Here is a 24000-nt window from a genome sequence, read left to right on the forward strand (position 1 = left end):
GCTGGTTAGTAGCCAGCTGTAATAAATCACTATAGACAGAGATGTCATGGGTTTGAAGCCAACCCAGGTCGGAGTAGAGTAGTCTAGCTTGCTGTTGACCTCTGCAGCCCGAAAGACAGTTGCATCTGTCGAGTAGGAAATTTAGGTACCGCTTTATGCAGGGAGGCTAATTTAACTAATTTACGAGGCCATAAAATCTCCCGCAGCATGCGGAAGAACGAGGAAGTACTCCACCAAGGACTCGGTGTCACAAGTGGACGGTAAAGCGGCTGCTCCCCCTTTGGATGGAATTGAGCATACCCTCACGAAGCCGGAAGCTGGAAAATGTTCAATTGCCTCTGTGTCTGTCTATATACCGTATATACTCAAGTATAAGCCGACCCGAATATAAGCCGGGGCACCTAATTTTACCACAAAAAACTGGGAAAACATTGACTCAAGTATAAGCCGAGGGTGGTAAATTTCAGAAATAAAAATAGATACCAATAAAATTACATTAAATGAGGCATCAGTAGGTTAAATGTTTTTGAATATTTACATAAAGCTCAAATTTAAGATAAGACTGTCTAACTCTGATTAAATCATTATTCTCATCTTCTTCAATGTCAATGTGCTTATGTATCCTTTTAATTATAATGGAGTAAAATAATACATGTAATAATAATAATAATAAATACAGAAAAATAATACATGTAATAATAAATAGTGTAAAATAATAAATGCAATAATAATAATAATAATAATAATAATAATAATAATAATAATAATAATAAATACAGTAGAGTCTCACTTATCCAACATAAACGGGCCGGCAGAATGTTGGATAAGCGAATATGTTGGATAATAAGGAGAGGTTAAGGAAAAGCCTATTAAACATCAAATGATTTTACAAATTAAGCGCCAAAACATCATGTTAGACAACACATTTGACAGAAAAAGTAGTTCAGTAGGCAGTAATGCTATATAGTAATTACTGTATTTACAAATTTAGCACCAAAATATCACAATGTATTGAAAACATTGACTACAAAAAAGCGTTGGATAATCCAGAACGTTGGATAAGTGAGTGTTGGATAAGTGAGACTCTACTGTATGTCGTATGTCTAATGGCACTGAATGTTTGCCATGCATATGTGCATTGTGATCCGCCCTGAGTCCCTTTCGGGGTGAGAAAGAAGGGTGGAATATAAATACTGTAAATAAATAAATACATACATACATACATTCCCAACAGACCTCTGAAGATGCCAGCCACAGATGCAGGCAAAACGCCAGGAGGGAATGCGACTAGAACAGGGGTCCTCAAACTTTTTAAGCCAAGGGCCGGTCCACAATCCTTGAAGACTGTTGAGGGGCCGGATTATCATTTGGGAAAAAAAATACAAACAAATTCCGATGCAAATTCCAATAGTCAAGTTAATTAGGATTGTTGTTGTTGTTGTTGTGTGCCTTCAAGTCATTTCAGACTTTGGGCAAGCCTAAGTCTAAAATGTATTTATTATTTATTTATTTATTTACTGCATTTATTTACTACATTTGTATCACAGCCTTCTCACCCCAAAGGGGACTCAGAGTGGCTTGCAAATTATATGTACATACAATATATTACATTATTAGCATAGCACAATATTAGCATTATATATTACTATATTGAACTATACCACTATACTGTAATATTATTAGTAATATTATATGTAATATAGAATATATAATTAATATTATTTCATGGTATTATTAGTGTTATATTGTATTACATTATAATATTATTATCAATATTATATGTATATACAATATATTATATTATAAAATTGAGGGCGGGGGCCAGGTAAATGAACTCGGAGGGCCGCATCCGGCCCCCAGGCCTTAGTTTGGGGACCCCTGGACTAGAACATGGTCATACAACCCAAAAAACTCACAGCAACCCAGCTTCGTGTAATGTTTTGCATTTGGAAACACATTTATTAGTTGTCGGAGTGGCATCTAAGAAGGTGGAATGGCACTGACTTGTTTCTGACATGAGTGACAGGTATCCAATGGGTCTCAATAGGGACAATCCATTATCCCCTGGGCCAGGGTTCGAATCCAGCCACTTAATGATGACTTTCAGTGAGGGATGCAGATGACCAGATTGTGGTGGAAAGGATGCAAGATGATCAGGGGAGCTGCTTCCCTCCGCATGAACTCACTCTCTCTCGTTCTCTCATACATTCCGGGAAGCGGATCTCTTTTTTAATGTGACTTCTCCTGCCTCTCGCCTTTTGCATCCAGCTCAGTTCCCTTGAATTCACATTGCTGACTTGTTTCCATCCATGCACTCCTTGCGTTAACCCTTTCTCGAACCCAGGACACAAGCAGGCAAAAATTGTGATTGTTTGTAGAAATAAAGAAAGACGAGGGTTGAATGAAAAGTAATGCCTCCGCCTTCGTTACTTGGGTTTGGATGGGAATATTTTAATAAATCAAACGCAGAAATAATCCTTAGAATGTACTATTACTGTATATGCATGTATGTGACTAATTTTCTGTGGGATCACTACTTGTGTAAGTGTGTGTTAAGAGAAAAACACCTGGTTAATTACAACTCATGGTTGAGTAATTGGAACAATCAGGGCTAACAGGCTTGAGCCACTCCCTGAATGGGGTATATCTGGGAAATGTTTGTAATGTCTTTTGGGGACTTACTGGGGACTTACTGAATGCTTGCTGAGAGCCTACTATGAAGATGCATGAATTTAATTTAAAGCCAGAGACTTTATGTGAGTTTTGTTGCTGGAAGTTTTATTATGATTTTTGACTCTGCTACTTAAGAGTAAATTTTGATTTTCTCTTCCATTTTCGTGGCTTGTTTTTCTTTTGCTCATTGAGGATACAACAAAGGACTGGATAAGTCTGGACAGGACTGCACGCAGTTTGTTTTTCTACAAACCCGTAACATGTACCACTTTGGTTCTCTCCGTTGGAGGCAGAACACATGAGAGAGTTGCCAAGAGAAAAATGGTTGACGTACAAACAAATGCTTAAATTGGGACATCAAGAAATAACCCTCAAGACACATGTGGAGATAAAACAAATGGAACCTACCATTACATGATTGAACTATTGGCAAATGACGGAAAGCTTTAAAGCAGATAAAAAGATAGGTTTTGAAAGAAAAGAAACAAGTTGGGATAGAATACTTAAAATGGAAACAAAGATAATAAAGATACTATACCAACAGTTGTTAGAATGGGACACAGAAGAGGTAATAGTCAAAGAGACAATGATAAAATGGGCAAGGGACGTAGGACATTCGATAAATCTCTCAGAGTGGGAAAAAGTATGGAGGAAGAAACTGAAATTTACAAATAAATTTGGAATTTGATTTGAACTGAAATTTACATATGCGGCGGAACTAAAAGAGAACTGGTATAAGCTATTTTAATAGGTGGTAGTTGCCGCCAGTAAGATTAGCGAAATTCAGCAAAGGGAAAGCTGATGGGAAATGTTGGAAATGTGGGAAACACAAGGGCGATTTTATACATATGTGGTGGAGGTGTAAAAAAGTCAAAAAGTAATGGCAAGATATTCATAAAGAAATGGAGAAAATACTAAAAAGATCTTTTGATATAAAACCAGAATATTTCCTGCTAGGAATAACGGACTTTCAGATGGACTCCAACACGGAAAGACTTTTTATATACATGGTTACGGCGGCAAGGATATGCCTAGCAAAAATATGGAAGACGCAAGAAATTCCTACAATGGAGAAATGGATGCTGAAACTTTTAGAGATAAGAAACATGGACCTACTAACACAAACAATCTCACAGAGCAACCAGCCAAGGAAAAAAACAGATTGGACATGTTTAAGAACAATCGTTGGCTCATAAGTAACAATGGCATTGGCAGTCACAATGCTCAGAAGAGCACGAAACTGATTTAGCTATGCAGAGGATCTGGAAGGGTAGGGAGTGGGTACCCGTCAATATATATATATATACAAATATACTCATAGACATATATGTGTATACATTTTTTTCTTATTTTTTTTCCTTTTTCTTTTTTTCTACTTATTGTATTTGTTCCCACACTTTTTATGTATTTGGAAAACTATAAATAAAATGTAAAAAAAAGAAAGAAAAAAGAATGTGCTCTTTAATTCCCACTATTCACTTTCCCACATAATCACCGGACAATTGGATACATTTCTGCCAAAGATGAACAAGTTTTCTGAAGCCGTCACGAAAGCAGTCGACACTCGGTTTCCCCAACCAACATCTCACAGTACCCATCGTGCACAGATCTTGCGATAGTCAGGCAAGGCCATAATGTGACCCACACGTTCTGCTGAAACACCGATTACGCTTGAAATTTCTCTTTGAGTGACACGACGATCATCCTGAATCAATCTGTCAACCTTTTGCTTCTGAAACTCGGTGGTTGTTGTCACAGGACGTCCAGCTCTTTGTTTGTCACGCAAGTCAGATGTTCCCATCTCAACATCTTTAAACTTACTCGCCCAACGATGCACAGGACACACATCAACACAATCACCACAAACAGCTTGCATTCTCTGAGGAATCTCCTTTGAGGTGACACCTTCAGTGACTGCACGTTGCTTAAGTCGCATTGCCTGACCGTCTGTGCAGGGTTCCATACTTTGCACTTTAACAACACAACCGTTCAATGCTAAGGCTTCCCTGTCTGCGCAGGGTTCCATACTTTGCTCTTTAACAACACAACCGTTCAATGCTAAGGCTTCTCCGTCTGCGCAGGGTTCCATACTTTGCTCTTTAACAACACAACCGTTCAATGCTAAGGCTTCCCCGTCTGCGCAGGGTTCCATACTTTGCTCTTTAACAACACAACCGTTCAATGCTAAGGCTTCCCCATCTGCGCAGGGTTCCATACTTTGCTCTTTAACAACACAACCGTTCAATGCTAAGGCTTCTCCGTCTGCGCAGGGTTCCATACTTCGCTCTTTAACAACACAACCGTTCAATGCTAAGGCTTCCCCGTCTGCGCAGGGTTCCATACTTTGCTCTTTAACAACACAACCGTTCAATGCTAAGGCTTCTCCGTCTGCGCAGGGTTCCATACTTTGCTCTTTAACAACACAACCATTCAATGCTAAAGCTTCCCCGTCTGCACAGGGTTCCATACTTCGCTCTTTAACAACACAACCGTTCAATGCTAAAGCTTCCCCGTCTGCGCAGGGTTCCATACTTCGCTCTTTAACAACACAACCGTTCAATGCTAAGGCTTCCCCGTCTGCGCAGGGTTCCATACTTCGCACTTTAACAACACAACCGTTCAATGCTAAGGCTTCCCCGTCTGCGCAGGGTTCCATACTTCGCTCTTTAACAACACAACCGTTCAATGCTAAGGCTTCTCCGTCTGCGCAGGGTTCCATACTTCGCTCTTTAACAACACAACCGTTCAATGCTAAGGCTTCTCCGTCTGCGCAGGGTTCCATACTTCGCTCTTTAACAACACAACCGTTCAATGCTAAGGCTTCTCCGTCTGCGCAGGGTTCCATACTTCGCTCTTTAACAACACAACCGTTCAATGCTAAGGCTTCTCCGTCTGCGCAGGGTTCCATACTTCGCTCTTTAACAACACAACCGTTCAATGCTAAAGCTTCCCCGTCTGCGCAGGGTTCCATACTTCGCTCTTTAACAACACAACCGTTCAATGCTAAGGCTTCCCCGTCTGCGCAGGGTTCCATACTTCGCACTTTAACAACACAACCGTTCAATGCTAAAGCTTCCCCGTCTGCGCAGGGTTCCATACTTCGCTCTTTAACAACACAACCGTTCAATGCTAAGGCTTCCCTGTCTGTGCAGGGTTCCATACTTCGCTCTTTAACAACACAACCATTCAATGCTAAGGCCTCCCGCCAAATGGAACTGTAGAGGAGAGTCTACTGAACAAGCCAGTCCCTGCTGCAGCCCAGAACTGCCATCTGTTGAGTAGTTACGAAGGTGGAGGCATTACTTTTCATTCAACCCTTGTAGTGGAATCGATGCAGTTTGGCACCTCTCAAACTGCCACGGAGGGCGAGAGATGGAGCGGCAAACCGTCAGCGGATCCCACTCCATCTCAATGGAGGCATCTCCTGGAAATGATTCATACGCGGAGGCAGCGGGGTTGGGATTTTTTAATAGTTGTGCGGCTTTTTCATCCTTTACTATACATCCTATACATGTTTTAAAAGTTTTGATAGAATTGCATAATATTTAATGGTGTCAAAACACTTGCGCGGGATATTATATTTTTGCTTATGGAGTATATATATCGGAAGCCACTTGCTTTCCTGCTGAATGCTGACTTTATGTGCATACAAGAATTTGCGCCACCCTGATCCATTAGGAACTCTGCTCATGCACTGGGGAACTGGAGGAAAGCACCACTTTATGCCCAATTTTATGCAAGAGGAAGAAGGTCAGGTTTTAGTTGTACTTCCATAGAATCCCCACGTTTGAAGGGACCCCAAAGACCATCCAGCCTGACCCAATTCTGCTAAACAGGAAGGCACAATTCAAGCACTCCCGACAGATGGCCATTCAGTCTCTAGAGAAGGAAACCTCCCAGACTCCCAAGGAGAAATATATCATATAGTAGAAATATAAAATCATACAATGTTATTGTCGAAAGGGACCCACAAAGGCCATCCAGCCTGACCCAATTCTGCTAAACAGGAAGGCACCATTCAAGCACTCCCGACAGATGGCCATTCAGTCTCCAGAGAAGGAGACCTCACCAGACTCCCAAGGAGAAGTATATCATTTAGCAGAAACATAAAATCATACAATGTTATTGTCAGAAGGGACCCACAAAGGCCATCCAGCCTGACCCAATTCTGCTAAACAGGAAGGCACCATTCAAGCACTCCCGACAGATGGCCATTCAGTCTCCAGAGAAGGAAACCTCCCAGACTCCCAAGGAGAAATATATCATATAGTAGAAATATAAAATCATACAATGTTATTGTCGAAAGGGACCCACAAAGGCCATCCAGCCTGACCCAATTCTGCTAAACAGGAAGGCACCATTCAAGCACTCCCGTCAGATGGCCATTCCGTCTCCAGAGAAGGAGACGTCACCAGACTCCCAAGGAGAAGTATATCATTTAGCAGAAACAAATGTTATTGTTGGAAGGGACCCGCAAAGGCCATCCAGCCTGACCCAATTCTCCTAAACATGAAGGCACCATTGAAGCACTCCCGACAGATGGCCATTCCGTCTCCGGAGAAGGAGACCTCACCAGACTCCCAAGGAGAAGTATATCGTATAGCAGAAACATAAAATCATACAGTTATTGTCGGAAGCCCAACCCCTTTCTGCCAAAATGGAAAACACAATCAAAGTCAAACAGTATTATCTTAAATTAGAATTTTATGTAAATAAATATTCAAAAACATTTAACCCACTGATGCCTCAATTGATGTAATTTTATTGGCATCTATTTTTATTTCTGAAATTTACCCCCCTCGGCTTATACTGGAGTCAATGTTATCCCAGTTTTTTTGTGGTAAAATTAGGTGCCTCGGCTTATATACGGGTCGGCTTATACTTGAGTATATACGGATTGCAATAGGGATGCAACCAAGTGCAAAGCTATTTCTCTGGATAGGGTTTGCCCTGAAACACTCCTTCAACTGTGGCCTTTTGGATGCTCCTGAAACTGAGCTCCGTTGGGATACCAATGATGTACTCCTCCCTTTTGGGACTTCTTTGATGCCAGGATCCGTGATTTGACCTGACAGGGAGCTGGGGTCACCGGGCCCAAGGAAGGTGCCAGGCCGCCTTCTTTTTCAGTTGCCCCCGGGGTCCTCTATGAGCCAAGATGGTTGCCAGCTGTCAGGAGACGGCATCTGCGAGTGGGAAGGGTTGTCAAACCGGGGAGAGATATTGGGATAATGAACGGCCGATCCGAGTTGCTTTGGTGCATCAAAGCAACAGAAGGAAGCCACAGAAGGTTAGAAAACTAAAGCACACCCAACCTCTCTTGAAGATCCCCTATCTCTCTTGGTCAGTCCATTTCCACTGCTTTGACTGAAGTCAAAAATCAGAAACTCCTCAAAGCATAGCAGACAAAAAAACAGTACAAGAAAACCACACTACAAACTAGAGCTGAGAGCTGGCACAACAAACACTGCATGGAAAGTTCCTTGACAAAATTTCGCATCTGATGTACATGGATGACCTGAAGCTGTATGGGAAAACGGAAACTGAAATCCAGTCTCTGACTAACACTGTCCGAATTTTTAACACTGATATCAACATGGAGTTTGGTTTGGACAAATGTTCAACCGTGGCATTGAAGAAGGGAAAAATCATTGAAAGTGAGGGCATAAATATGCCTGATGGCCAAACAACAAAGTGTCACCAGCCAGAGGCCTATAAATATCTGGGCATATTACAGCTGTACAACATCAAGCATGAACATGTGAAAACTGTGGTCAGTAAAGAATACACACAAAAAATTCTCAAAAGCAAGCTCAATGGAGGCAACACCATCAAGGCCATAAACACCTGGGCCATACTTGTCATAAGATATACTGCTGGCATTATAAACTGGACACAGGTGGAACTGGACAATTTGGACAGAAAAACAAGAAAACTCATGACCATTCATCATTCACTGCACCCTCACAGTGATGTTGACCGGCTGTATCTGCCTAGAAGATCAGGGGGCAGAGGACTCTTGCAAGTAAAACAAGCAGTCAAAGAAGAAGAACATGCCCTGGCAGAATATGTTCAGTCTATTTCCACTATAGTTGGAAGATGTGCCCAAAGGTCATCTAGTCTAACCCCCTTCTGCCAGGCAGGGATGCACGACTAAAGTAGTCCCAAATAATAATAATAATAATAATAATAATAATAATAATAATAATAATAATAATGAGGTTGGGTGGGTATCTTTCATTATTATTATTATTATTATCATTATTGACACAACAACATTGTATGAAACAGCAAACAGCATATCTATCTTCTTTGCTGTGTCATACAATGTCATTGTGTCAATAATAAGAATAAGAATAAGGAGAACATGCCCTGGCAAAATATGTAAAGCAAAGTGAAGAACCTGCTTTGATTGAAGTCAAAAATCAGAAACTCCTCAAAGCACAGCAGACAAAAAAAATCAGTACAAGAAAAGCGCACTACAAACTAGAGCTGACAGCTGGCGCAACAAAACATTGCATGGAAAGTTCCTTGACAAAATGGAAGGAAAAGCTGATAAGGAGAAGACCTGGCTCTGGCTCACGAATGGGACCCTGAAGAAGGAGACAGAAGGCCTGATCCTTGCAGCCCAGGAGCAAGACATCAGGACAAAGGCAATTCAGGCCAAGATCGAAAAATCAGCTGATGACCCAAAATGCAGACTCTGCAAGGAAACTGACGAAACCATGGATCATCTCCTCAGCTGCTGTAAGAAAATTGCACAGACAGACTACAAACAGAGGCACAACTATGTGGCCCAAATGATTCCTTGGAACTTATGCCTCACGTACCACCTCCCAGCAGCAAAGAACTGGTGGGATCACAAACCTGCAAAAGTATTGGGAAATGAGCACGCAAAGATACTGTGGGACTTCCGAATCCAGACTGACAAAGTTCTGGAACACAACACACCAGACATCACAGTTGTGGAAAAGAAAAAGGTTTGGATCACTGATGTCGCCATCCCAGGTGACAGTCGCATTGACGAAAAACAACAGGAAAAACTCAGCCGCTATTAGGACCTCAAGATTGAACTGCAAAGACTCTGGCAGAAACCAGTGCAGGTGGTCCCGGTGGTGATGGGCACACTGGTCTGTGTTCCACTAGAGTTGGAAAGGGAACCCAAATGTCATCTAGTCCAACTCCTTTTTGCGACGCACCCTTTTCCTTTCACCTTTTCTCTGATACCTTAATGCTTAGTTCCTGTAATGTAGACGAACGCAAGGATGATGCCATTGGCAGAGTAGGGTTCGGAGTCGGACAAGGGGCTCTCCATTATTGGCACCAAGGCAGGAAAGTGGAAGGGTTTTGGGGGGTACCTGCCCACCCCCAAAGCCCATTCCCCCAATCCCTCCCACTTTGCGCTCATTTATAGCGAAGAGAGAGTGCTCCGTCGAAACCATTCCCACCCACAACGAAGAGAGTTGCTTAGGAACCTGGGTGCTGGTGGGTGCTCTTCAAGGCAAGGCAGGAGGGAGATATCCGGAGCGGAGCTGCATTTAGAAAGACAGGGATCGCAGGCAAAGTTTGAGATCCATGTCCATCCCCCCACTCCACAAATGCCACAGAAATCCATTGGCAGACCCCAAAGTAATGCAAATAAGTGGCATATGGGAATCTAAAGGTCTTCTGCACCAACTCATGCTCTGTTTTGGAACGACGCCTTGTATTTGGACACCAGGGACATTGCAAAGTTCCTTAGAATTACTGTATATACTCGAGTACAGTTGAGTCTCACTTGTCCAACATAAACGGGCCAGCAGAACATTAAGCGGATATGTTGGATAATAAGGAGAGATTAAGAAAAAGCCTATTAAACACCAAATTAGGTTATGATTTTACAAATTAAGCACCAAAACATCATGTTAGACAACAAATTTGACAGAAAAAGTAGTTCATTACACATTAATGCTATGTAGTAATTACTGTATTTAGGAATTTAGCACCAAAATATCACAATGCATTGAAAACATTGACTACAAAATGCGTTGGATAATCCAGAACGTTGGATAAGTGACTGTTGGATAAGTGAGACTCTACTGTATAAGCCTAGTTTTTCAGCCCCTTTTTTAAGACTGAAAAAGCCCCCCTCGGCTTATACTCGGGTGAGGGTCCTGGTTGGCTTATATTTGGGTCAGCTTATACTCGAGAATATATGGTACATTTATTATTTTTCTCTATTATTATTGACATGATTACATTTATTATTTTTCTCTATTATTGTTGCTACTATTACATTTATTTTACTCTATTTTTTTATTATTATTACTACATTTATTATTTCACTCTGATATTATTATTATTGCATTTATTATTTTCCTCTATTTATTATTACATGTATTATTTTCCTGTAATAATAATAATAATAATAATAATAATAATAATAATAATAATACATCACACAGTCCTAGACACTTGGGAAGTGTTCGACTTGTGATTTTGTGATATGAAATCCAGCATATCTATCTTGTTTGCTGTGTCATAATAAAATAATAATAATAATAATAATAATAATAATAATAATAATTATTATTATTATTATTATTTTTCTTTGATCATCTCCTCAGCTGCTGTAAGAAAATCGCACAGACAGACTACAAACCGAGGCACAACTATGTGGCCCAAATGATTCATTGGAACTTATGCCTCAAGTACCACCTCCCAGCAGCAAAGAACTGGTGGGATCACAAACCTGCAAAAGTATTGGAAAATGAGCACGCAAAGATACTGTGGGACTTCCGCATCCAGACTGACAAAGTTCTGGAACACAACACACCAGACATCACAGTTGTGGAAAAGAAAAATGTTTGATGTCCCGGGGTGACAGTCGCATTGACGAAAAACAACAGGAAAAACTCAGCCGTTCTCAGGACCTCAAGATTGAACTTCAAAGACTCTGGCAGAAACCAGTGCAGGTGGTCCCGGTGGTGATGGGCACACTGGGTGCCGTGCCAAAAGATCTCAGCCGGCATTTGGAAACAATAGACATTGACAAAATTACGATCTGCCAACTGCAAAAGGCCACCCTGCTGGGATCTGCACGCATCATCCGAAAATACATCACACAGTCCTAGACACTTGGGAAGTGTTCGACTTGTGGTTTTGTGATACGAAATCCAGCATATTTATCTTGTTTGCTGTGTCATAATAATAATAATAATAATAATAATAATAATAATAATAATAATAATAATAATTACAGTAGAGTCTCACATATTCAATACTCGCTTATCCAACTTTCTGGATTATCCAAGGCATTTTTGTAGTCAATGTTTTCAATACATCATGATATTTTGGTGCTAAATTCATAAATACAGTAATTACAACATAACATTACTGCGTATTGAACTACTTTTTCTGTCAAATTTGTTGTATAACATGATGTTTTGGTGCTTTATTTGTAAAATCATAACCTAATTGATGTTTAATAGGCTTTTCCTTAATCTCTCCTTATTATCGAACATATTCACTTATCCAATGTTCTGCTGGCCCGTTTACAATGGATAAGCGAGACTCTACTGTACATGTATTATTTTACTCTATTATTATTAAAAGGATACATAAACACATTTTATTGAAGAAAATGAGAATAATGGTTTGATCAGAGTTGGACAGTCTTCTCTGGTTTACTTTTAATTACTCTGATTTTATCTGCTTGGATTTTAATGTATTTTATTTATTTATTCATTTATTATAATATTTATTAACTATTTTATGTTGTGTATTGTTGGAATGTTTTAAGTTTTTGTCAAATATGTTGTGTTGTTGTTTTGGGCTTGTCCCTGTTGTGAGCTGCCCCGAGTCCCCGAGATGGGGCGGGATATAAAAATAAAGTTTATTATTATTATTATTATTATTGAGCTTTATGGAAATATTCAAAAACATTTAACCTACTGATCCCTCAATTAATGTAATTTTATTGGTATCTGTTTTTATTTCTGAAATTTACCACTCTTGGCTTATACTGGAGTCAATGTTTTCCCAGTTTTTTGTGGTAAAATTAAGTGCCTCGGCTTATATTCGGGTTGGCTTATACTCGAGTATATACGGTATTTTACTGTAGAGCTGCAAAATCCAAAGGGGTTCCAAAGCCCATCTAGTCCATCCTAGTGCTGGGATAAGAGGATATCCAATAGTATATATATAATAGCTTATATTCAGGTCGGCTTATACTCGGGTATATACGGTATTTTACTGTAGAGCTGCAAAATCCAAAGGGGTTCCAAAGCCCATCTAGTCCATCCTAGTGCTGGGATAAGAGGATATCCAATAGTATATATATAATAGCTTATATTCAGGTCGGCTTATACTCGGGTATATACGGTATTTTACTGTAGAGCTGCAAAATCCAAAGGGGTTCCAAAGCCCATCTAGTCCATCCTAGTGCTGGGATAACAGGATATCCAATAGTATATATATAATAGCTTACATTCGGGTCGGCTTATACTCGAGTATAGCTGCAAAATCCAAAGGTGTTCCAAAGCCCATCTAGTCCATCCTAGTGCTGGGATAAGAGGATATCCAATAGTATATATATAATAGCTTATATTCGGGTTGGCTTATACTCGAGTATATACGGTATTTTACTGTAGAGCTGCAAAATCCAAAGGGGTTCCAAAGCCCATCTAGTCCATCCTAGTGCCGGGATAAGAGGATATCCAATAGTATATATATAATAGCTTATATTCGGGTCGGCTTATACTCGGGTATATACGGTATTTTACTGTAGAGCTGCAAAATCCAAAGGGGTTCCAAAGCCCATCTAGTCCATCCTAGTGCTGGGATAAGAGGTTATCCAATAGTATATATATAATAGCTTATATTCGGGTCGGCTTATACTCGAGTATATATGGTATTTTAGGGGTTCCAAAGCCCATCTAGTCCATCCTAGTGCTGGGATAACAGGATATCCAATAGTATAATGTGGAGTGGCCTCTAATAAAGCACAAAAAAGTACATTAGGTATCCAATATATTCAGTCAAACCTAGTGGGTGCACCTACACTGTAAAATGAATGCAGTTTGGCACCACTTTAACACCACGTCTCCACACAATGGTATTAAACAGGCCCAAGGAAGAGAGGCGTAACAAGAGGGGGTTCTGGAGCCCTGTCTTGTCCGCTTCAATGCGATTTTGTGGCATCTCTTCTGAAGTCGGAGCATATTTCTGGATGCCAGATGACTACGGGGTTGCCATGGGAACTATCTCCGGATTTTAATGAATAGAGTGGAGGTTCCCCCTCCCTCCCTCCCTCCCCCTTCTTTTTCTAAAATCCAAGAGAAATGTCAGAGGATAAAATAGATTGGCATTGGCGTGCCGAAGACTCACGATCGCTGATGCCGAGGGAGACATAGCGCACCTTTGGATGGGATGCCAAGGGAGACGTAGCACACCTTTGGATGACGTGGTGCACTTTTGGATGGGATGCCAAGGGAGAGCTAATGCATCTTTAAGTGGGATACTAAAGGAGACATAGCACACCCTTGGATGGGATGTCGAGGGAGACATAGCACATCTTTGGATGGCATAGCGCATGTTTAGGGGGAATGCCAAAGGAGAAATAATGCACCTTTGGATGGGATGCCAAGGGAGACGTAGCACATCTTTGGATGACATAGCACACTTTTGAATAGGATGGCAAAGGAGCCATAGCACACCTTTGAATTGGATGCCAAGGGAGACATAGCACATGTTTGGATGGGATGCCAAGGGAGACGTAGCACAACTTTGAATTGGATGCCAAGGGAGATATAGCACATGTTTGGATGGGATGCCAAGGGAGACGTAGCACATCTTTGGATGGGATGCCAAGGGAGACGTAGCACATCTTTGGATGGGATGCCAAGGGAGACGTAGCACATCTTTGGATGGGATGCCAATGGAGACGTAGCACATCTTTGGATGACATAGCACACTTTTGAATAGGATGGCAAAGGAGCCATAGCACATCTTTGAATTGGATGCCAAGGGAGACATAGCACATGTTTGGATGGGATGCCAAGGGAGACGTAGCACAACTTTGAATTGGATGCCAAGGGAGATATAGCACATGTTTGGATGGGATGCCAAGGGAGACGTAGCACATCTTTGGATGGGATGCCAAGGGAGACGTAGCACATCTTTGGATGGGATGCCAAGGGAGACGTAGCACATCTTTGGATGGGATGCCAATGGAGACGTAGCACATCTTTGGATGGGATGCCAAGGGAGACGTAGCACATCTTTGGATGGGATGCCAATGGAGACGTAGCACATCTTTGGATGACATAGCACACTTTTGAATAGGATGGCAAAGGAGCCATAGCACACCTTTGAATTGGATGCCAAGGGAGACATAGCACATGTTTGGATGGGATGCCAAGGGAGACGTAGCACATCTTTGGATGGGATGCCAAGGGAGACGTAGCACATCTTTGGATGACATAGCACACTTTTGAATAGGATGGCAAAGGAGCCATAGCACACCTTTGAATTGGATGCCAAGGGAGACATAGCACATGTTTGGATGGGATGCCAAGGGAGACGTAGCACATCTTTGGATGGGATGCCAAGGGAGACGTAGCACATCTTTGGATGGGATGCCAAGGGAGACGTAGCACATCTTTGAATTGGATGCCAAGGGAGATATAGCACATGTTTGGATGGGATTCCAAGGGAGACGTAGCACATGTTTGGATGGGATGCCAAGGGAGACGTAGCACATGTTTGGATGGGATGCCAAGGGAGACGTAGCACATCTTTGGATGGGATGCCAAGGGAGACGTAGCACATCTTTGAATTGGATGCCAAGGGAGATATAGCACATGTTTGGATGGGATGCCAAGGGAGACGTAGCACATCTTTGGATGGGATGCTAAGGGAGACGTAGCACATCTTTGACTTGGATGCCAAGGGAGATATAGCACATGTTTGGATGGGATGCCAAGGGAGACGTAGCACATCTTTGGATGGGATGCCAAGGGAGACGTAGCACATCTTTGACTTGGATGCCAAGGGAGATATAGCACATGTTTGGATGGGATGCCAAGGGAGATGTAGCACATCTTTGAATTGGATGCCAAGGGAGACATAGCACATGTTTGGATGGGATGCCAAGGGAGACGTAGCACATCTTTGGATGGGATGCCAAGGGAGACATAGCACACGTTTGGATGGGATGCCCAGAGAGACATAGCACATGTTTGGATGGGATGCCAAGGGAGACATAGCACACGTTTGGATGGGATGCCAAGAGAGACATAGCACACGTTTGGATGGGATGCCAAGAGAGACATAGCACATGTTTGGATGGGATGCCAAGGGAGACATAGCACACGTTTGGATGGGATGCCAAGGGAGACATAGCACATGTTTGGATGGGATGCCAAGGGAGATGTAGCACATCTTTGGATGGGATGCCAAGGGAGACATAGCACACGTTTGGATGGGATGCCAAGAGAGACATAGCACACGTTTGGATGGGATGCCAAGAGAGACATAGCACACGTTTGGATGGGATGCCAAGGGAGACATAGCACACGTTTGGATGGGATGCCAAGAGAGACATAGCACATGTTTGGATGGGATGCCAAGGGAGACATAGCACACGTTTGGATGGGATGCCAAGGGAGACATAGCACACGTTTGGATGGGATGCCAAGAGAGACATAGCACACGTTTGGATGGGATGCCAAGGGAGACATAGCACACGTTTGGATGGGATGCCAAGGGAGACGTAGCACATCTTTGGATGGGATGCCAAGGGAGACGTAGCACACGTTTGGATGGGATGCCAAGAGAGACATAGCACACGTTTGGATGGGATGCCAAGAGAGACATAGCACATGTTTGGATGGGATGCCAAGGGAGACATAGCACACGTTTGGATGGGATGCCAAGGGAGACATAGCACACGTTTGGATGGGATGCCAAGGGAGACGTAGCACATCTTTGGATGGGATGCCAAGGGAGACGTAGCACATCTTTGGATGGGATGCCAAGGGAGACATAGCACACGTTTGGATGGGATGCCAAGGGAGACATAGCACACGTTTGGATGGGATGCCAAGGGAGACGTAGCACATCTTTGGATGGGATGCCAAGGGAGACATAGCACACGTTTGGATGGGATGCCAAGAGAGACATAGCACACGTTTGGATGGGATGCCAAGAGAGACATAGCACATGTTTGGATGGGATGCCAAGAGAGACATAGCACACGTTTGGATGGGATGCCAAGAGAGACATAGCACATGTTTGGATGGGATGCCAAGAGAGACATAGCACACGTTTGGATGGGATGCCAAGAGAGACATAGCACACGTTTGGATGGGATGCCAAGAGAGACATAGCACACGTTTGGATGGGATGCCAAGAGAGACATAGCACACGTTTGGATGGGATGCCAAGGGAGACATAGCACACGTTTGGATGGGATGCCAAGTGAGACATAGCACACGTTTGGATGGGATGCCAAGAGAGACATAGCACACGTTTGGATGGGATGCCAAGAGAGACATAGCACACGTTTGGATGGGATGCCAAGGGAGACATAGCACACGTTTGGATGGGATGCCAAGGGAGACATAGCACACGTTTGGATGGGATGCCAAGAGAGACATAGCACACGTTTGGATGGGATGCCAAGAGAGACATAGCACACGTTTGGATGGGATGCCAAGTGAGACATAGCACACGTTTGGATGGGATGCCAAGTGAGACATAGCACACGTTTGGATGGGATGCCAAGAGAGACATAGCACATGTTTGGATGGGATGCCAAGAGAGACATAGCACACGTTTGGATGGGATGCCAAGAGAGACATAGCACACGTTTGGATGGGATGCCAAGAGAGACATAGCACACGTTTGGATGGGATGCCAAGAGAGACATAGCACACGTTTGGATGGGATGCCAAGGGAGACATAGCACACGTTTGGATGGGATGCCAAGTGAGACATAGCACACGTTTGGATGGGATGCCAAGAGAGACATAGCACACGTTTGGATGGGATGCCAAGAGAGACATAGCACACGTTTGGATGGGATGCCAAGGGAGACATAGCACACGTTTGGATGGGATGCCAAGTGAGACATAGCACACGTTTGGATGGGATGCCAAGAGAGACATAGCACACGTTTGGATGGGATGCCAAGAGAGACATAGCACACGTTTGGATGGGATGCCAAGTGAGACATAGCACACGTTTGGATGGGATGCCAAGGGAGACATAGCACACGTTTGGATGGGATGCCAAGAGAGACATAGCACACGTTTGGATGGGATGCCAAGAGAGACATAGCACACGTTTGGATGGGATGCCAAGGGAGACATAGCACACGTTTGGATGGGATGCCAAGGGAGACATAGCACACGTTTGGATGGGATGCCAAGGGAGACATAGCACACGTTTGGATGGGATGCCAAGAGAGACATAGCACACGTTTGGATGGGATGCCAAGGGAGACATAGCACATGTTTGGATGGGATGCCAAGGGAGACATAGCACACGTTTGGATGGGATGCCAAGAGAGACATAGCACATGTTTGGATGGGATGCCAAGGGAGACATAGCACACGTTTGGATGGGATGCCAAGGGAGACATAGCACATGTTTGGATGGGATGCCAAGAGAGACATAGCACATGTTTGGATGGGATGCCAAGGGAGACATAGCACATGTTTGGATGGGATGCCAAGGGAGACATAGCACATGTTTGGATGGGATGCCAAGGGAGACATAGCACATGTTTGGATGGGATGCCAAGGGAGACATAGCACATGTTTGGATGGGATGCCAAGGGAGACATAGCACATGTTTGGATGGGATGCCAAGGGAGACATAGCACACGTTTGGATGGGATGCCAAGGGAGACATAGCACATGTTTGGATGGGATGCCAAGAGAGACATAGCACATGTTTGGATGGGATGCCAAGGGAGACATAGCACATGTTTGGATGGGATGCCAAGGGAGACATAGCACATGTTTGGATGGGATGCCAAGGGAGACATAGCACATGTTTGGATGGGATGCCAAGGGAGACATAGCACATGTTTGGATGGGATGCCAAGGGAGACATAGCACATGTTTGGATGGGATGCCAAGGGAGACATAGCACACGTTTGGATGGGATGCCAAGGGAGACATAGCACACGTTTGGATGGGATGCCAAGAGAGACATAGCACACGTTTGGATGGGATGCCAAGGGAGACATAGCACACGTTTGGATGGGATGCCAAGGGAGACATAGCACACGTTTGGATGGGATGCCAAGAGAGACATAGCACATGTTTGGATGGGATGCCAAGGGAGACATAGCACATGTTTGGATGGGATGCCAAGGGAGACATAGCACATGTTTGGATGGGATGCCAAGGGAGACATAGCACATGTTTGGATGGGATGCCAAGGGAGACATAGCACACGTTTGGATGGGATGCCAAGGGAGACATAGCACACGTTTGGATGGGATGCCAAGGGAGACATAGCACACGTTTGGATGGGATGCCAAGAGAGACATAGCACACGTTTGGATGGGATGCCAAGGGAGACATAGCACATGTTTGGATGGGATGCCAAGGGAGACATAGCACATGTTTGGATGGGATGCCAAGGGAGACATAGCACATGTTTGGATGGGATGCCAAGGGAGACATAGCACACGTTTGGATGGGATGCCAAGAGAGACATAGCACATGTTTGGATGGGATGCCAAGGGAGACATAGCACATGTTTGGATGGGATGCCAAGGGAGACATAGCACATGTTTGGATGGGATGCCAAGGGAGACATAGCACATGTTTGGATGGGATGCCAAGGGAGACATAGCACATGTTTGGATGGGATGCCAAGGGAGACATAGCACATGTTTGGATGGGATGCCAAGGGAGACATAGCACATGTTTGGATGGGATGCCAAGGGAGACATAGCACATGTTTGGATGGGATGCCAAGGGAGACATAGCACATGTTTGGATGGGATGCCAAGGGAGACATAGCACATGTTTGGATGGGATGCCAAGGGAGACATAGCACACGTTTGGATGGGATGCCAAGGGAGACATAGCACACGTTTGGATGGGATGCCAAGAGAGACATAGCACACGTTTGGATGGGATGCCAAGGGAGACATAGCACACGTTTGGATGGGATGCCAAGGGAGACATAGCACACGTTTGGATGGGATGCCAAGAGAGACATAGCACATGTTTGGATGGGATGCCAAGGGAGACATAGCACACGTTTGGATGGGATGCCAAGAGAGACATAGCACACGTTTGGATGGGATGCCAAGAGAGACATAGCACACGTTTGGATGGGATGCCAAGGGAGACATAGCACATGTTTGGATGGGATGCCAAGGGAGACATAGCACATGTTTGGATGGGATGCCAAGGGAGACATAGCACATGTTTGGATGGGATGCCAAGGGAGACATAGCACACGTTTGGATGGGATGCCAAGGGAGACATAGCACACGTTTGGATGGGATGCCAAGGGAGACATAGCACACGTTTGGATGGGATGCCAAGAGAGACATAGCACACGTTTGGATGGGATGCCAAGGGAGACATAGCACATGTTTGGATGGGATGCCAAGGGAGACATAGCACATGTTTGGATGGGATGCCAAGGGAGACATAGCACATGTTTGGATGGGATGCCAAGGGAGACATAGCACATGTTTGGATGGGATGCCAAGAGAGACATAGCACACGTTTGGATGGGATGCCAAGGGAGACATAGCACACGTTTGGATGGGATGCCAAGTGAGACATAGCACACGTTTGGATGGGATGCCAAGAGAGACATAGCACACCTTTGGATGGGATGCCAAGGGAGACATAGCACACGTTTGGATGGGATGCCAAGTGAGACATAGCACACGTTTGGATGGGATGCCAAGTGAGACATAGCATATGTTTTGATGGGATGCCAAGTGAGACGTAAAGCACCCTTGCATGGGATACCAAGGAAGACATAGCACACCCTTGGATGGGATCCTGAGGGAGACATAGTGCACTTTTGAATGGAATGCCAAGGGAGACGTAGCACACCTTGGATGATATTGCTCACTTTTGGATGCTCACTTTAAGCAGAGGCTGGATGGCCATCTGTCGGGGGTGCTTTGAATGCGATTTCCTGTTTCTTAGCGGGGGGTTGGACTGGATGGCCCATGAGGTCTCTTCCAACTCTACAATTCTATGATTCTATGGATGCCAAAGGAAGCATAGCACAGCTTTGGATGGGATGCCAAGGAAGATGTAAAGCACCCTTGGATGGGATGCCAAGCAAGACATAGCACACTTCTAGATGGGATGCCGAGGGAGACATAGCACACCTTTGGATGGGATGCCGAGGGAGAGATAACGCACCTTTAGGTGGGATGCTAAAGGAGACATAGCACACCCTTGGATGAAATGTCGAGGGAGACGTAGCACATCTTTGGATGACGTAGCACATTTTTGGATGGAATGCCAGAGGAGACATAGCACACATTTGAAATGGATGCCAAGGGAAACATAGCACACATTTGGATGGGATGCCAATGGAGACGTAAAGCACCCTTGTATGGGATACCAAGGAAGACATAGCACACCCTTGGATGGGTTCCTGAGGGAGACATAGTGCACTTTTGAATGGAATGCCAAGGGAAACTTAGCACATCTTTGGATGGGATGCCGAGGGAGACGTAGCACACCTTGGATGATATTGCTCACTTTTGGATGGGATGCCAAAGGAAGCATAGCACAGCTTTGGATGGGATGCCAAGGGAAACGTAGTGTACCTTTGGATGGAATGCCAAGGGAGACATAGTACATATTTGAATGGGATGCCAAGAGAGACATAGCACACCTTTGGATGGGATGCAAAGGGAGATGTAGCATATCTTTGGATAATGTAGCTCACTTTTGGATGGGATGCCAAAGCAGACATAGCACACATTTGAAATGGATGCCAAGGGAAACATAGCACACATTTGGATGGGATGCCAATGGAGACGTAAAGCACCCTTTTATGGGATGCCAAGGAAGACATAGCACACCCTTGTATGGGATACCAAGGAAGACATAGCACACCCTTGGATGGGTTCCTGAGGGAGACATAGTGCACTTTTGAATGGAATGCCAAGGGAAACTTAGCACATCTTTGGATGGGATGCCGAGGGAGACGTAGCACACCTTGGATGATATTGCTCACTTTTGGATGGGATGCCAAAGGAAGCATAGCACAGCTTTGGATGGGATGCCAAGGGAAACGTAGTGTACCTTTGGATGGAATGCCAAGGGAGACATAGTACATATTTGAATGGGATGCCAAGAGAGACATAGCACACCTTTGGATGGGATGCAAAGGGAGATGTAGCATATCTTTGGATAATGTAGCTCACTTTTGGATGGGATGCCAAAGCAGACATAGCACACATTTGAAATGGATGCCAAGGGAAACATAGCACACATTTGGATGGGATGCCAATGGAGACGTAAAGCACCCTTTTATGGGATGCCAAGGAAGACATAGCACACCCTTGTATGGGATGCCAAGAGAGACATAGCACACCTTTGGATGGGATGCAAAGGGAGACGTAGCATATCTTTGGATAATGTAGCTCACTTTTGGATGGGATGCCAAAGGAGACATAGCACACCTTTGGATGGGATGCCGAGGGAAAGATAGCATGCTTTTGGATGGGATGTCAATGGAGACCTAGTGCACCTTTGGATGGGATGCCGAGGAAGATGTAAAGCACCCTTGGATGGAATGCCAAGGAAGACGTAGCACACCTTTGGATGGGATGCCAAGGGAGACATAGCACACCTTTGGATGGGATGTCAAGGGAGATGTAGCACACCTTGGATGATATAGCTCACTTTTGGATGGGATGCCAAAGGAAGCATAGCACATCTTTGGATGGAATGCCAAGGGAGACGTAGCACATCTTTGGATGGGATCCTGAGTGAGCCAAAGCACACCTTTGAATAGGATGCCAAGGGAGACATAGCACACATTTGAATTGGATACTAAGGGAAAAATAGCACACCTTTGGATAGGATGACAAAGGAGATGTGGCATATCATTGGATGGCATAGCACACTTTTGGATGGGATGCCGTGGGAAACATAGCGCACCTTTGGATGGGATGCCAATGGAGACGTAGCACACCTTTGCCTCCTGTAAAGGAAAAGAGCCCTTGCTTTGACAGTACAGTTTGGCTTTCCCAACTACCCAGATATTCCTTTTCCTGGGGAAAAAGTGAGACGGAAATACATATCATCCTAATAGGACGAACAATGCATGCCTTTGGATAACCTGGTCCCTAGCAATAGAGAGCTTTGTATATCCTAATTGGTGCTTGCATAAAAGAGGACACTTTGGCTCAGCAGCAAACAAATCGCTGGCCCTAGAGGCAAATTTTTGCAAAGATGGCTTGGAGACAAACAACCGTAAAGTATGTTTTGAAACTGCAATGAAGGACGAAGCCTCGGTAAAGATTTGTTTTGCTCCCAGAAGATAGTTTTGATTGGAACTAAAGAGGTCTAGAACTGTTCTTGAGGCGGCAACATATCCTTAAGTATCCTCTCCATCAACTCATTTTATTTTTATGCCTTCAAAACCAATAGAAAGGTCTGGAGAATCTCAAAACTTGCAATGGATTCTGCATTTTTACCATGGTTTTGATTAGAAAGAAAAAGTCAAACGAGTGCAAGGTGAAGGCGCACATTCCCCAAACGGAGGAAACCCAGATTTTATGAATGAATGAATGAAAGAAAGAGAGCGCCGGAGGAATGGAGAATGTGTCAGAGGAAACTCTCCCCCTCCGGACTGTCCTTAAAGCAAAGTTTGGAGCACGCGCCAGAGGCATTTAATTCAGCGTACATACATGTGCATGTAGGAGTCTCAATCGCGGCAATGAATCATGCTCCCATCCTGGAATCCGTGGGATAATTACAACCTACACAAGGTAGTTGAGAAACACCGAAAACAATCTGGGAGAAGAAGGAGAAGGAGAAAGCACAAAGGGATGGGCTTTGGGGCCCAAGGCTTAGCTTCTTGCAAAGAACCGGGGTCGTAAATGCAAAAGGAGGCTTTTCAGGGCAATGCATTCTTCTCCATTAAACTTGTCCTATTAAATTGCTTCTCCTGGTTCTGGGATTTTTATATTTATAGATGTAAAGAACTCAGGCAGAGGGGAATCTTTTTAAAAATCCCACCTCTGACACCGATTGTGGAGAAGGATGATGTTTCTATTAATTAATCTATATATATAAAAGAGTGATGGCATCACGGCGACTCACAAAACAACAA

The 24000-nt window shown here is 43.9% G+C and overlaps 1 protein-coding gene across 2 annotated transcripts in view; it reads right to left on the reverse strand.

Annotated features, from left to right (window-relative positions):
- cacng3 (calcium voltage-gated channel auxiliary subunit gamma 3) overlaps positions 1 to 24000 on the reverse strand; it is a 65494-nt gene that overhangs the window by 8414 nt on the left and 33080 nt on the right. The window lies entirely within an intron of this gene.

The sequence above is a fragment of the Anolis carolinensis genome, unplaced genomic scaffold (genome assembly GCF_035594765.1).
Source record: "Anolis carolinensis isolate JA03-04 unplaced genomic scaffold, rAnoCar3.1.pri scaffold_37, whole genome shotgun sequence".
Lineage (NCBI taxonomy): Eukaryota > Metazoa > Chordata > Lepidosauria > Squamata > Dactyloidae > Anolis > Anolis carolinensis.